This window comes from Protopterus annectens, chromosome 2.part2, assembly GCF_019279795.1.
Source record: "Protopterus annectens isolate FY-2018-M chromosome 2.part2, PAN1.0, whole genome shotgun sequence".
NCBI lineage: Eukaryota > Metazoa > Chordata > Ceratodontiformes > Protopteridae > Protopterus > Protopterus annectens.
In genome coordinates, this window is record NC_056730.1 from 360,621,256 (window position 1) to 360,639,104 (window position 17,849).

Sequence of the window (17,849 nt, forward strand, 5' to 3'; positions counted from 1 at the left end):
TTGACGTCATCACGTTGGTTAGATGAGCCCTGTGGATCAATGGAAATTTGTGAAATCTTCGGGGGAGAAGGGTAAGCCTTATTACTGGCATACTCGTTAATGTCTCTACTAATTTTCTTTTTCTTAACCACTAATAGCTTTGTTAAAGTGGCTTCAATGCTTGTAAAGATCCTAGTGTACTCGTATTTGTACCTAGGAAACTCTGCATCTGCATTAATGGAATGTTCCAATATTTCCAGTTCAGCTTTAAGGGTAGCTATCTCAGAATTATAATGAATAATAAGTGCATGTAAAAATTCAAATCCTTGTTTATTGAATAGGGCTAATAATTCTCGATGGAAGGTCAAGTTCTCAACCAAACCAACTGGATAGTGCCATTGGTGCAAGCCTCTGGGAATAATTTTCTTATCTATGCACTCTTGTAGATATGCTACCTCTAACTGCAGTTTACAGCACTTCAACAATTTGCGATCAAACTCATTAAGTTGAGTAGTGATGGAACTCACTCCTGAAGTTTGACCTTGTATAAAATCATTTGATCCTTCACTAAAAAAGTTCCATACTCTAAGAAAATCAGCCATCATAGGTATAGTACTTGGTACCGGTGTTTGCTGTAAATTTCTTTGGCGATTATTCAACCCAGTCAAAGGTGTAACATTATTACTCACATTATGTTGTGTGTTGCTTAGAGCAGGATTAAATACATCCGAATACAAGCATACTGTTTCACCAGAATGGACTGGAGTGGCATGTTGTAGATTAATTTGTGCATTCTGAACACTGTTGTTAACCCCACTTCTCTCATCCATTCTTTGGGTCAAATTATCCACATGACCCAACAATAATTGCACCAAAGCTGTGAGATTCCCAATGGCATTCGCCTCAGTAGAATCATTAACAGTATTCAACATACTGTTGTCCGCTCGCCATACCAAAAAACTTCGAACAGAAAAACAATAAAAACTAGGTAAAACAAAAAAAAGCTAGCAATGTCAAGCAGTCCGTAAAATTGATCAAACAACCATTTACTGAGCACTTTCGAAGGAGTCAATGCTCCAACTTCTTCAGACAAAGCAAGACTAAAAACCAACACCTTTATATACATATCAATCAACCAATACTATTAATCATTCAATTTGTGCTTAATTGATACTTATTTACAATGACTCACTTAAATTTAAAATTTATAACATTTTTAAAAGGAATGCTTTAGTATAAAATTAGTTTTAAAATCCAATAATATTTTATGTGAACAATTAAGCTACATTGTGGATGTCAGAATACTCTTAACAGAACCTCACAGAAACAATGTACAATATACAATATTAACTGTCAAAACTAAAACACGGTACATTTTTAAATAATCAATGAGAATTATTCAATATATTCTCATATTTAGGACATAAATATAATTCACATTCCACTTGATGTATAACAGTGTATTGAAACTTATGGGTAGGATTGTCAACTATATGCTTAAGTTTCAATACACTGTTATACATCAAGTGGAATGCAAATTAAGGGGTGGCCCCTGGCAACTTAAACTCGAAGAAAGCGAGCTAATGTGGCAAATATGTACTGCAGCCCATATTTCACCAGGCCTTAATGAATTTGCCTCCCTTAAAAGCATCTTAAAGTTGAAAACACTTATTAGGTAGAGATGCTAAGGAATTAATGCCTATTTGTTATGTATAGTACATTTTATATTTTTATATTTATATTTATGTCCTAAATATGAGAATATATTGAATAATTCTCATTAATTATGACATATATTACTAATTTTTTTTGTACATATAAATATACTCCTGGTGTATTTTATAAATGTTAATACACATTTTTAAAAATGTACAACATTTTAGTTTTGACAGTTAATATTGTATATTGTACACTGTTTCTGTGAGGTTCTGTTAAGAGTATTCCGACATCCCCACTGTAGCTTAATTGTTCACATAAAATATTATTGGATTTTAAATCTAATTTTATACTAAAGCATTCCTTTTAAAAATGTTATAAATTTTAAATTTAAGTGAGTCATGGTAAATAAGTATCAATTAAGCACAAATTGAATGATTAATAGTATTGGTTGATTGATATGTATATAAAGGTGTTGGTTTTTAGTCTTGCTTTGTCTGAAGAAGTTGGGGCATTGACTCATTCGAAAGCACTCATTAAAGGTTGTTTGATCAATTTTACGGACTGCTTGACATTGCTAGCTGTTTTTTTTTTTTTATATGTGCAAAGCTTGATATGTAGGTAGAGGACAGAGGCTGGAACATAGGCCCATATATGGAAAACTGTTGTCATACACTAAGCAAGTCACTGGTGTTACAGGATAGTCTGCAACATAGCCTTAGTCAGGGATTTGAGGTTGGAAACATAAATGGATGTAGCCATATACTGATAGCACTCAACACCCACACTGCCAGTGAAATATCTGACACAGGACCTGTGTGGTGGACAGACAAAACATGATAGGCACACCTCTGGCCATCAAAAGGATAGGCCCACATTTGAGAGCTATGCATACAGACCGCATTCTAAGGTAAACTAGTATGTACACACAAACCCTGTAACACCAGTACTATACAAAGCATAACACAACTGTACTCATACTCTGTCTGTATTTCTGGAACCTCCTACAAATATGTAGCTAGCCTGAGAGTGCAGGTTCTCCTGTAAGAGATATTGCTACCTGCTGTCTGTAACACTGATGCCCACACACAGGAAGGATGCCCATCACACAATCACGGAAACCTGCTTAACTCATTCCCTCCAGTACAGCTCTTTTGTGTGTAAACCTTTAATTCCCAGTGGGCGTGGCTTGAGCCTTTGGAAACTGAAGTTATCACCTTACAGTTCTAACAAATACTCACTGGCTTAGGTCCTAGGTCTTAGGTGTATGCTTCAAAATAAAATATACCTTGTATGTAGCATGGTTTTGGAATTATTAATACAAATATGAACAAGCAATATTTGACACCTAGAGGCACAGTAGGAGGTAACTGCAGATGGCACCTGGAGGCATCACTCGGATGTAATGAGTTAAAGCAGCACAAAACTGCCTTAATCACTCTGTATCTGACAGTCCTTGTTCTGCCTAGCAACAAAATGAACAGCCCTTGCAAGACTTGAACCCAGGACACGATACACTGAAGTCACAACACTTAACCACTTTGCCATGACCACTATGAAATCAACTGTTGTTTTACCAATATAGCTGTTAATACACATATTGAGTAGTATTGAACAATTGCCTTTAGTTCCACAAAGCTCCCCCCCCCCAAAAAGGGCTAATATCTATCCCAGCAGAGTGCTGCCCCTGCTCTCTGACATCATGCTCAGGAGCTGCCCTCTCTCCAAAGCAAGCAACACACAGCATGGGACCAGGCAGGCGTCCCGGGCTGCATCCCTACATACCCCCCCAAGAAAGCTAAACCAAAAAACTAACTCCAATCCAATCTCAGCCTTACTACAGGATATGTACCAAAAGTGGCGTGCAGTAACAGTGGCCCCTCTCCACAAAGGTGGTGCCTCATAAGGTCTGCAAAGCTATGGAAAGTGCAATGGAATGGATCATCATGGGACCTATAAAATAAGATATTTGGGGACCTGCAGACTGGATCCTCTACCCAGGCTTCTTTGTTAAGAGCAGATCTGCCTCTTTGAACCTGGTCGATTTCTTTGAAACACAGCCTACCTACCTGGACCTCTTAATACCTAATACAATGCCTTTTCGGGCGCATAGTATATAAGCTCACAGCAAATATAACCCTATGTCACTCACTAGGTAGGGTTGCAAACTGGCTCAAGGACAGAACCCACATGGTTTATAGCTGGAGCCATGTCAGACTCACCAGTACCAGTAGTTACGTCCACAAGGCTCAGTCCTGACCTCTCTCTTTGTCTCGTATATATTTATCGGAGGTACAGGCCAACATGCCAGGCCTCATAGATAGAAACAGACAACTGGTGCCAGAGTCATGGCCTCAAGCTAAAGCCAAAAGTGTATAGTCATCCCCTTTGTTACCACATAGGTGGTAATCCATTAAGAAGAACAGAAGAAGTAATAGGGACCTGGGGACCCAAGTTGAATCTCATCTTCATTTTGACAACCCGGTGGCCAAAAAAAAAAAAATTTATATTATATAGCCCACATAATCATGAAGGATTCATCTAGATCAGGGAGGTCATCATGCCTCTTTACTCATCCCTCATCAGGCCGCGAAAGCCAGCAGGACTGAAAATAGGACATGCACCTCAGAAAATCCAAATCAAATCCAAAGATCCAGCTAGGCTGAGGGGCAGATTCATAACCAGAGGCTCCCTTTCACTCTGAATAAAAATCCAAGAAAATCCCAGTCCAGGTCCCTCATTGACTGACTCTCCTCACTCTCTCTTGATGGAGAGATGATGGATGGATGGGAGATCATAGGTTATCACTTCTGTGTCTGTGTTGTTTAGACAGAGGCACAGTATAATAACCTTGAAAAAGGGCAAAGCAAAAATTAATTATGGGTGGTGAAAAGCCCCACACACACTCTGGCTAGGCTTATAAATGCCCTAGGGCAGATAGCCTAGTATGAACCTATGAACCTATGAACCAATTGTGTAGTCCTTGTTATTAATATGACTGTTGCATCACATATGTTGTTTTACCATAATGTGCACATAGCAGATATATATGGTGAGATACATCTGGGAGGGTATACACAAACGTGATGTTTACTCATGACAGGAATATGGTCGTATACATATAATAGGTCTATATTTGTCTATATGTGCATACACATGTATACTCATACATATGTCTGTATACACATCTGTATAGTGCTACATATATATGGCCATGTGTACATCTCTTTGTATGTATATATATATATATATATATATATATATATATATATATATATATATATATATATATATATATATATATATATATATATATATATATATATATATATATATATATATATATATATATATACATATATGTATATATAGATATACGTATATATAGATATGCATATTTATATATAGATATATGTCTATATAGCTATATAGGTATCCACATCCTATGTGTACATATATGCCTAGTTAAGTTAGTACATATGTAGATTTATATAACTATATGTGCATACATATCTATTCTGATATACCTACTACTTTCAATATATATATGTAGATATTCATATGTATATGTGCATATGTATCTCTATCTGTATATGTGTAGACATATATTGCTCTGTATATGTATATATCTGGGTGTTTATATGTATATATATGTACATATACATATCCATCTATATGTGTCAATATGTATATGTGTATATATCTATATAGATATCTGGATAATTATATATACATATATTTTCACCATATGTCCTGAACATGGAGTGTAGCTCTACCTCAGCCCCTATAGTCCCAACTCCATAGTGCAAGGGGATGTCAGGTGTGTATAGCAGGTATATTTGTAGACTATTGCTACTGTAATAGGGATTGTCTTCACAGACATGGTGTGTGTGTGGGAGGTCACATCTGCTTTTAAAATGTGCACCATTGAGTACTGAGAGGCATCTTAAGGACATCATAGTACAGTGCCACTGCTTGCACGGCATGCTCCTGTGGACTACAGCAGAGATATTGGCTAATATATATGGACATTCTGACACACTCTGGACAGTTCAGAGGTGTACACAGAACACCTTAGTGCAAGACATGTGGACCAAGCCTGACAATGTGGATGTTAACAGCTATGTAGATGGGTATAACACGTAATGACTGGTATACATTTGCCCCCATAGGTTATACATTCACACACCCCTGTCTGTCCTGACACATAATAATCACTGGTACAGTGGTGCCACATACTACCAACTAGATATTCACATACATCTGTACAGCATCCCACTGCTCTGTATGACATACATGACTGTTAAGGGAGGACAAGCAGCAGTACATCTGGCAAGTATCTGGACATGACATCTCATTGGGTATGTACACTAAGCTGCTAGGCATGTAACAAAGCACTGTGCAGGCTACAGGCAGACTGGCTCAACACTGGCCTACATTTCCTATGGGGGCATGCACATGTACCTGCATATATAGCAGGCTCTACAGGCATGTCACAGCACAGAGTATGATACATCAGTGTGAAAGTGCATAACCAAAGCCAATGTGAACACAGCCACAACCACATATGGTAAGCTAGCATTATATTGCAGTATATGGACTATTTGTCCAACACCATCCTCATATGTGCTACTCACATACTAATCCTACATATACTGGCCCACTACACAGTGTGGGCCGATGCCTGTCTGTGGTAAGGGACATGTTTGTGTATGGCCCTACAAACATGTAAGCCGATAGGGTAACATGCAATGGAGCGGCATGTAACATAAGATAGAATGGGACCAAGAACAATGACATCTACCACAGTTTGTACACAGGCCAAAGTACATATTATCAATATACACACTGTCAACATTCACCTTACGTACACAGACCTCAGTACTGTACACACAACCACAGAATGTGCAGGTGATGTCAACAGGTATAACCCCTACTATACATAACATATGTAGCAGTCTGATATCTCACAGGTTTGTTATCAGTTATGATGTCACTAATTATGGTGTACAGCACATATGCACCTCTTACTGCATGACATATGTACAAAAGTTGACAGAGTTGTGGCTGGAGGCACATACACAGGGCCAATATTGACATGTTGCTGTGATAACCTCATACATTTACTGTTCTAACAGGGTTTGTTGCAACATATATCCTATGAGGGATATGAAGTCAGTAACTCACACGGCAGTCACCATTTACAGACTGCAATCCTCACATTACCTTCTGCAGTCCACAGATAGGTGCTCTGTGGGTAACACATGAAACAAAAGGCACCACACACTGCCGAGTCTGCAGATGACCCTACAGGTGGGGTTCCCTCATAAACATAGCACTGACATAGCAGTTATTAAAACATGTAGGACAGCCTTATCCACACACACCTTGTTAAACCAACATTTCTCCAAATGCAGTATAGCAGCACTTACAGTCTGTAGTCAGGTCAGGCACACCCCCCTCCTGTGTATTGCCCTATTTCCACAGTGTATGTTGTTAGAGGTAAATCCCCAATCCATCTAAGATGCTGTTTGCCAAACAGCAGAATGAGTTCCTGCTCACAGTGGATGAAAAGGCCCAACACCAACATGATGTTCCTAGATATTGGTGTGTGTTTCCATGCAAATAGCAATGGGAATGTTACCACAGCTGTTTCACATGCAATCAGTCAGAGGAGGGCTACAATTCATGCAGAGGCCATCAGCTGAGCATCAATTAGAATACACATGCTGCTGCCTAAGCAAAGTAGGTGTAGGTCTCCACATCCACCAGAGAGGGGGAGAGAGAGACAGACAGAGGCAAAGTAAAGTCAGGGAGGGGTGGGAGAGTAAAACATAAGCATGTTTGTGTCACACACCTACCGGCACAGGGTATCAAACCCCCGACGACTATGTAATGCTATCACATTTCTATGCAGTTATTGGATGCACCACATAGACTACATGTTGAGGAGTCCTCAAAACATATATGTGATGATGAGTGGCATCTGCAACAGGGATATGGTAGCTATATGGTAGGTGTAGCACACGTGCCTGTCTGCATGAACAGGTACCAGTCTCAACACAGCCACACTCTCACAGGGACGCACACACACTGACACACATGGCAGGGCCAGAAATACAACTCATTACTAGTGAGATTGCAACAACACATTACTGTACAGGTATCACATGCATCACAGGGGTCATACAGAGGTTATATGGGCAAAGGGTGTGTGGAGGTGTCTGACATTGGACAGCATACTTTAGTATGCCATTGGGGATTGTAGTGAGTGTGAATGTGATCATACAACACACACACACACACACACACACACACACACACACACACACACACACACATACACACAGTCCAAGTACTGACATGCATGGGTGCATTGCTTCATGGGTGTGTAGTGGTTGACTGTGCCAGACAGCTATACAAGGCTAGGTGACAATGGACTGCATTGTGGCTCAGGGGTGTAGTTTCTAGATTTGCCCACACAGGTGGGTATATTATTCACCATCAAGTCACCTGGGTGACTATTGTCTGTAGCCAATGCTGTGCATTGCTTGTCATGTATGTGTTCCTTAGTCCATGACATGGACGATGTCTGGGATGTGCACACGTCCCATATGCATGTACAGTGACATGTGGAACTGTACTTGGGGTTTCTAGCCCATGTTGTGCACACAGAGTCTCATCAGATGTACCAGTCCTGGCCTCATGTGGCAGGAACTGGTAATGGACAACAGGTTTACCCAGAACCTACATTGATAGCATGATACCAGCATTCCCTGGTGTCAGTGGCATCTGTCCATACAGGGCATGTTTTCAGGCATGGTATGTCCTTTGTGGGCCACATTTGATGGCACCACAGCTGTTGCAGATGTACAATGGATAACATGGGGAAGGTGCACTGTCGGCATGCACATGCCTATTGGACAGATGGACAGGGTGCCATGCCCTCTGTAGCCCACTGCAATCACACCATGGTTACTATCAGTGGGCAATATGCAGGGTACTACCAACATAGCAGCTGTTGCCTAGGCAAGTGTGTGTGTGTGTGTGTGTGTGTGTGTGTGTGTGTGTGTGTGTGTGTGTGTGTATGTGTGTATGAGACATGGGTTGAGAGTGTTCTCTGGGTAATACCAGGGTTGCTAACTTTGTTTGCCTGGCCTTGATGTCACATGTAGGAATATGGATTTACACCCCAGCCTCTTGGCTATTTCACATCTGTTATTCCTGTATGGTGGACATTGTGATATATACTAGGGCCACCATATAAGAAATTTGCAGAATCCACTCCACATTGAGCCCAATTGTTACACACTCACAGGATATGAGTTACACGCAAGCACACACATCTGTCATGTCTGGTATTAGAACTCCTACCTAACTAGTTTACTACACTAGAGCACTATGCAGTTATAGGATGTGCCACAGAGATTGCTGGAGTAGTCCATCCCAAAAGGTGTATTTCACAATGAATGACATCAACAGGATTGCCAAAGTAGGACATTTGAATTGTAGTGAGTGTGGCTAAACTAAAATGCATTGCTCCCTACACAGACATTGAAACGCACACAAAACATCCACAACTGCCACATGTGGGAATAAAACCCTTGCCAGAATTCTATATCACACAAAAGCATGAAGCTGTTATAGGATGCACCACAGGGATTATTGGAGTATTCTTTCCCTAAAGGTGTATTTCACAATGAATGACATCAGCAGGATTGCCAAAGTAGGGCATTTGAATTGTAGTGAGTGTGGCTAGGCTAAAATGCATTCCTCCCTACACAGACAAAGACACACACACACAGTTGCCGTGTCTGGGAATAGAACTCCTCCCTAACTTGTTCATCATACTACAGCAGTGCACAGTTATAGGACACGCCACAGAGATTATTGGGCTACATTTTTCCAAAAGGTGTATTTCACAGTGTATGACATCAGCAGCCTTGACAGAGTAGGGCAATAGAATTGTAGGGAGTGTGAGTAGTCTAAAAGGTATTGCTCTCAAAACAGACAGGAACAGATAAACTCACTTGCCAAGTCTGGGATTAGAACTCCTACCTGACTACTTTATCACACTATAGCAGTACGCAGTTATGGGATGCACTACGGAGATTACTGGGCTACAACCTTCCCAGAGGTGTATTTCTAGGGGGATGACATCAGCAGCCTTACCAAAGTACAGCATTTAAATTTTAGGGAGTGTGAAAACCCTAAATAGCATTGCTCTCTACACAGACACCCACAGACAGTTGCCATGCTTGGAATTGGAACTCCTACCTAACTAGTTGATTACACTACAGCAGTACACAGTTATAGGATGCGCCACAGAGATTACTTGGTTACAATTTTCCCAAAGGTGTATTTCACAGTGGATGACCTCAGCAGGATTGTCATAGTAGGGCTATGGGGAGGGCAGTGTGTGTGCATGGGCCATAACCCATTCATCTAGAGGTTGACACACCACATGCAAGCACACACAGGGTCATATTTCACAGGTATGTGTATACAGCTGCTAGAAGACTATTTTCCTTCTACAGTAATGTTGCACAGCTAGCACTTGCACCTCATAGTCTGTAAGTGTGTGAGCATGCCCAGTATGACCTTTTAGTATGTTCTTGACTATTTCCTTCATTTCTCTAAGTGTGTGAGCATACCCAGTATGTCCATCTGTATTGAATGTGTGGATCAAGTCCAGGTCAATTGCACTGCAGTGCAGACAATTGTATTGTACACATACAGATAGCATACTGTTTCTGCAGGGTATCTGTCGATCATTTGGCAATATGGAGACAAACTGTGCAGGGGATAGTGTCTACTGTAGGTGATTGTGTCTGTGCTGCTTCAGCTGCATGGTACTGCTGTTAGCAGAGATATTCAGACATGCACTGTTATACACAGTGATGTTTACTGTCCTCATGTACTGTCAGGTGGACATTCTTGCTCACAGTGATGTCTTGGGGGACAAGGGTAACTATCGCTGTGTCCCGTATTGTGGGCAGACACCTACGTATTCATTGTAAGATATGCCATTCTGGAGGTGGGGCTGCAGACACTTGTTGCTGGGTTTGTGTATCCAGTTCAGCACCTTGGTACAGTACTGGCAGAGGATCCCATACTTGTATGCCCATCAGCATGACAGTATGGGCTTATCTTGCTGTAGCAATGCCTCCCAGCTGTACAGGTTCACACAGGTCAGCCAGGGGCAGGAGCCATGGGTCAGGACATTTATCCTATTGCGGTGTACAGGTAGGTGTGTAACTACCCATGTATGTGCTTGCAGCCAGGGATAGTGTGTGCACACATCTTGGTGTTGGACCCTGCACATTCCATGCTGCCCATGCTCCCACCCCCCCCACCCCGTTATGCTAACCTTTTCTATACATTATGCATGCATTCTCTGTTACTTTCCCTAAGGGTATCACCCCATCACAGGTGTGTGTTAGTGTCGGTCCACAGTTCATGCAGTGGGACATGGTGGATATGTTACTGTGGTTTGTCCACATGGCCTTGCATATGGCTTATGTGGAGTGTGTTATGCTGTTATTTGGGTGTCCATGACATAACATGCATTGGCAATACGTGTGAGACACAGGCCTTTGGCAGATGCCTGTGGGGCATTAGGTGTTGCTGTGTGCCAGATGTGGCAGGTCATTGTATTCTGTCACTCCTACATTCCCAGACTACCATACAATATACTCCCCTGGTGTGACAGGGTAGGTGTGATAGGTGTTCATGCCAATACCTTCCAACAGTCTTACTTAGGTGGTGTGGATGCTGGCAGGGTGCTACCTACAGCTAGGGACACACCTGCATGGGACACTTGCACTTCATGCTGCAGTCTTCTGCTATTGCCATATACAAGTGGGGTCTAACTGTATCCATTCCCCACAGCACGGATATGACCAGAGAGGTGCTTGTGGGTGGTGTTTGCATGAGCTGGGTGTATGTGTGCTATGGACACTACTTGCATCTGACACACAGATATGCATTGGGCATTCCAGTTATGCTTGCATGTGAAGGTACATCAGCTGTTTCCCAATACATCAGTCCTACCTCCTTTGTGATCTGTGAGTGTTTGGGCAGACAACACCAGTATCCCCTACTACAGGACCAAACAATGTGATGCATACCTGTATGTACTTTTTCATGTTGACTAGAGGCATACCAGTGTACTACAGAACTTAGCTTTGATTTACCTACATATTAGATTCTGACTTCCTACCCTTCAGAACTAACATCCTACTGCCTGACTTGCTGTAGTCTGTCTGTGTAGGCCTAGGGGGGTTACCCATAGGCATCATTCAGAGGCTATAGCACAACCTTTGTTTGTGTTTGTCTATATCTGTCCTGCTGGCTGTGACTGTTGTTGGGTATGTGAACCCCCCTGACTGGCATGTGTGAGTCACTTACCTTGTGGGTGTCCCAATATTGAGGGTGGTGCTGCAAGGCTGCCTATGTCAGATGCACATAGCAGACTTCCTACACATGGTTGAACACAGGTAGTGTCATGTTTGGCATCTCTTTTACTATATGTGAGAGTCATAGAGAGGTGTTATTCCCTGAGTCTCTCCTGTGCCAGTGTATGTGCTATATGTGCTATGCATTGCCTTTTTGTCAAGGCCAGGGCATACTGGGCACACTTCCTTCTGCCTACTGGGGCAGGCTCATATTGTTCCTCCTCCGAGTCACTGTGTGCCTATGCAGGCCTTGGCAATGGTGGGGGCTGTGTGGCCCTGTCCCATGCTGTTCCTGCTGCAGCTGTATCTGCAAGATCATATTGTGTAGCATGGCACATAAATGACAATTTGGGTACATGTAGCTGGTGAGTACTGCAAGGCTCCATTGGATGTGTTCAGGCACCAGAACCATGACTTGAGCATCCCAAATACATGCTCTACTATAATTCTGGTCTGTGTGTGTGCCTCATTATGGAGTTCTTGTTCGGGTGTATGTGCATTTCTGATGGGTGTCATCAGCCATGGCTCCAGTGCATATCCGGCATCCCCCACAAGGTAACCGTGTTGGATGGTCCTATTGGCAAATCTCTGGTACAGCTGCGTCAGATGCCAGATGTGGTAATAATGGTAGCTTCCAGGGCAGCCAGCACACACATTCATTATTATACCCTGGGCATCGCACATGACCTGGCAGTTGATGGAGGGAAAGCCCTTGTGGTTGATGTAGACCCTACCACGATCACAAGGTGGTGCTTTGATGCATATGTGCGTGCAGTCTATAGCAACCACTACCTCAGGGTATTCTGTTATTTGGTGGAACAGGTTCATATTGCTGGCCAACGTCTCACTGGTGTTGGGGAAATATACGTGCTCACCAACATGTGCTGACATGGCATCCAAGAAATGGTGGAGTACCCTGGATGCTGATGCCTGTGAGATCCCCATCATATCCCCAGATGGTTTTTAGAAGGTACCTGTAGCTGGTATTCTTAGGCCTACACATACCTTGGTATCCACTGGGATGGGTTGCCCTCTTTTAGTTCTGTGTGTCAGGCTTGGCCAGCACAGCTCAACAATTTGCTGTACGAGGTCCCTGTCTACCCTATAGCGCTCTACTATCTCCAGCTCATGTAGCCGCTGGTAAGTTACCCTGGGTCTGTACACTCTTTTCCGTTTCCTCGCTGTGGGTTGGTCGACAGCATTCACATCCTCACCACCCTCAGCTTCTTCCACAAGTTGTTGTATGATAGCTATTGCAGCCCCTATCATTTTGTTGTTTTGTTTGTTAAAAGTTCCCCGCTTGTATACACCGGTGGTGTAGGGTGTGGGGAAAAACAGAGGGGAAAATGTTTGCATAGTTTATAGTAGTGTTCTGGGCTGGGCTGGTCTGCTGCCAGTGTAATCGGCTGATTCTGATACATTTCACCTGCCAGCTATTCTAATTCTCCTAGATTACCTTCCTACTGCTGTTTTCCCTTCCCATTGCCTTCTTGTTCAAGCCCGGGGACGCGCTGTGGAAACAGAATGCTCAAATGTGCACAGAAATGCAATTTCCTGGTTTAACTATTCTTTTATACCTTTAAAACCCGGTGTGCAGTGCTCACACCCGCTTAGGCAATGTAAAGAGTGCTAGGCAACCTCAGACACACACCCTTGCTTAGCTGTGCTTAGCTAGGAGCAAACCTGAGCCACAGTACTCCAGTCTGCTTACAGTATGCCTGACACACATCCCCATGATGTCGGCTACTCCTAGGTTTGCACCAAGCTATTCCTACTCTCACACTGTTGGGACCTGAATAGCATGCTGGGGAAACTGGGATTCACTATCATTCCCCTCATTTGCATAGGATTGCCTGCTAATGCATAATTACATGTCTCACACTGAGCCTCCCCCCTTAGCAACCACTACTCACTGGCCATGCTGTATTCTGCCTGCCATTGACGTTCATGGCAGAATAGTGATTTTAGTTAGAATGCTTATTTTAGGTTTAGTTTCTTATTTTCAACCCCAGTCCCATTTACGCGCCAGTGCCCTACGCTTAAACAGCCAAGATCGGCTGCAAAAGAAAAAAGTTGATTTTTTTTTTAAGCTGTTTGCAATGCCAGCGTCCTTATACTTGGCCATTGACTTGGTTCCTGACTGATATGCAGCCTTTATTTGAAGCTGTCACGGCTCCGTTTTGGATTTTGAACCAAGAAAATTTCTGCAGATTACACTAGTCCTGCACGGCCAGTTTCAAGCTTCCTGGATTGCAAATTCACCTGATTTGCATGGATTTCTCCTGCAAATAGGGTGATTTGCATACAGGACTAGTTCAGGAGTGCTCGTGCATGCCCCTGCAGGCTATTCCTGGATTGCACAGCAGACATATTGCCTGCTAGAGCTCCTGCATGCCATGCAAGGCATGCAGCATCCGGTGGACTATTTATACATCTTAAGATATTTTCAGATCATGTTTTTAAATTTGTAGGGGTGCATCAGGTTAAAAGGGATTCTAGGGGGTCCCTAAAAAGTATTTTTAGAGCAAAAGGAAACCTGGTGGCAAGTGTTTTTAAATGGAAGCTTTCCCCCTGGTTTAAAAGATGCAATTTGCATTTCCAGTTTACTAAAGTTAAAGGTTTATGACAGGTAATATTCTTGTCTGTTTAGGTAAAGGTTGTAACAGCCGAGAGATACATATGCATGTATATTCATATATTTTTCCAGCATAAAAATGGTTAAAATGCTTAGGGCATTATTCTAGTGTTTCATTGGTGTAAAAGCTTTGAATTTGCTGATGTCATGTATAAACTGGATGTGTTTTTTAAAATACTTTTGTCGCTGGAAGTTTGGAGATTGTTCTAAACGAAAGTGCTTACAATAGATGGTTTTACCTTGATTCAGCTTGTTTGACTGAGCTGCATTTTCCAGTACTGGTTTATTCCATTTTGTTTTCTTCTGTGTGCTGCCTTTTTAGTGAGGTTCATAATTACACACAACCTATATGGCCAGAGATGGCACTTATAAAACTTTTTCTCCTCAGCATTTGCACAATGCTTGGCATCGTGCACCAATAGTAAATGCTGGGAAATGGCATTTCACATCTTATTGCAAAACCTGAAGATTTTAATAATGGCTGCACTAGTATGGTCATTGTCATGCAAATCAGCTTAACCCTGCTGCACTATTGAAATTCAAATTGATAGCACTGTTATGAGACAGATACTCTGATATGTTAAATATGCTACTGGATGTAATGCTTACCTTAGCAGATGTTACAATTCTCATTACTGTGATGAAGCCTGATGCCTACATTCTATACAGCCATTTAGTGGGTGTGCTACCTTTTTATATTAAACCATATTTAAACTATATGGGGTTACTGATTTTTATGTTAAACCATATTTTACACTATATTAAAAGTTATAATACAGATGTGCAGGACATTTTTACAGAACTTTCATAGGAAGATATGGTTGTATTAGAATCTGCTGGACGTGGCAGAGTTAAAGATGTTAAGATTTGCACTGGGTGTGACAAGGGTGGACAGGATTAGGAATAAGTATATTAGAGTGTCAGCCCAGGTTGGAAGGTTTGGAGACAGAGCCAGAGAGGCAAGATTACATTGGTTTGGACATGTGCTGAGGAGGGATGCTGAGTATATTGGGAAAAAGATGCTAAGGATGAAGCTACCAGGTAACAGGAAAAGAGGAAGGCCTAAGATAAGGTTTATGGATGTGGTGAGAGAGGACATTCAGGTGGTTGGTGTGGCAGAGCACGATGCAGAGGACAGGAAGAAATGGAAACAGATGATCCACTGTGGCGACCCCTAACGGGAACAGCTGAAAGAAGATGATGGTTGTATTAGAATTCACTTTTGTAATTTTAGATGTTCTTTCATTAGATACAGTTATTACTTATCATGAAGGTGTTCCTGCTATATGTACATTTTTAATTAGTATACTATAATGATTAATAGGGCTAGTAGAAGAATAGTTTTCATTTTTTTATATTGTTTTGAGTAATAATATATTTTTATTTAAGGGTATATATTATGTACAGATCTTAATGATTGCATTGGGAAACACAGTAATGTTATGCTTATGTGTATCAGCACTGGCATCAACCACCTTTTCCCATTTTTTTACATGGAGTTGGGTGGTTATATCAACAATGACCATCACCTAGAGCCAATGTTCATACCTCCTGGTGGCTAGCTATACATATATATATATATATATATATATATATATATATATATATATATATATATATATATATATATATATATATATATATATATATTTATATATATATATAGTTTATATATATATATATATATGTTTATATTCATATATATATATATATATATATATATATATATATATATATATATATATATATATATATATATATATATATATATATATATATATATATATATATATATATAGAGAGAGAGAGAGAGAGAGAGAGAGAGTGAAGTAAAAACAGGTATTTCTTTCATGGTGACATTATCCATGATATGAAATTCCAACTATAAAACATTTAGTAGTTCACGTGCAATATACATGACAAGCAGACACTTGATATGGCTTATGAGACATGGGCAAGGAATGTTACAGTATAAATGTTAAGAATAAATAAAATTGAGGTATGGAGTGTGAAACAGTAGTCGGTAGGTAGATAGTAGCTACAGCTAAGAGATAGAGGCCTTATATAGCTGCTTTGTAAAGGATAGCAAGTGTAAAATTAGTAGGGTACTTACTGACATAGAACCGCTGTATAAGAGAGTGGTGGAGAGTATTTGAAGGTAATGGATAAAGTGTAAAGGTCAGAAAGAAATTGAAATGTAAAGGGGAATTAAGGTTGAACGGAAATAGGAATCATTTTCATTTACACTTTAAATAGGTTTAGATAGCCTTATAATTATTAATTTGAATGATACCTTATATTTAAGTTAATATATATATCTGTTTATCACCTTCCAAGCAAAGTGTGAAAAATGAAAGAGATTTGTAAATTCACAAGTATACCATCTACAAAACAAATCCAGCAAGAAAGAATATGACCCCACATGCTTATGCAATTGAACATAAATTATTAAGATAAAACTATTGAAGCAGCTCAGGTAGCATAGTGAGATAAAGCCTTGAATATGGCCCTGCCAACTTGGGTCAGTTAGCAGCTTTGATGACTGACAACTCAGGTCATTTATCTATTACAGCCCAAACCTCCTACGTATTAATGTCTTCTTGTTCAAATGGATTTATAGCAATTATTGTCCTCCATTGAAAAATAAGCTTCATACTCAGACTTGTACCTCTTCTCTCTGGAATGCTGTTAGGGCATTACTTGAAAGACTTCTATTCACATTAGCAACCTATGAAAATCAGCCCCAGCCACATGCAATTATCTTTCATTTAAGCTTAAATCAATGTCTAACACTGAAAAGCTTGAAAAAAAGAATTTTAAAAAAAGCACTTTAAAGAAGCAAATAAATATGACTGCTTTAGCAAGTCTGGTTAATTACTAGTCACCGGACCTTCATTCAAAGGCAACGCAAATTTATTATACTTGCTCTTTACTCCAGAACGGTTGGTTGTTTGAATTGCGTGAGTAGTTAGTTGTTGCCTAGACTACCAATGATTTTACTAGCTATTCTAGATATACTTTACTCTTGGATATTTGGCAGTTTACTTGACCTATGTGAGTATTTAGTTGTTATCTGTACTACTAGCCCTTTTAATAACTATTGTAAATATGCTAACTTACGG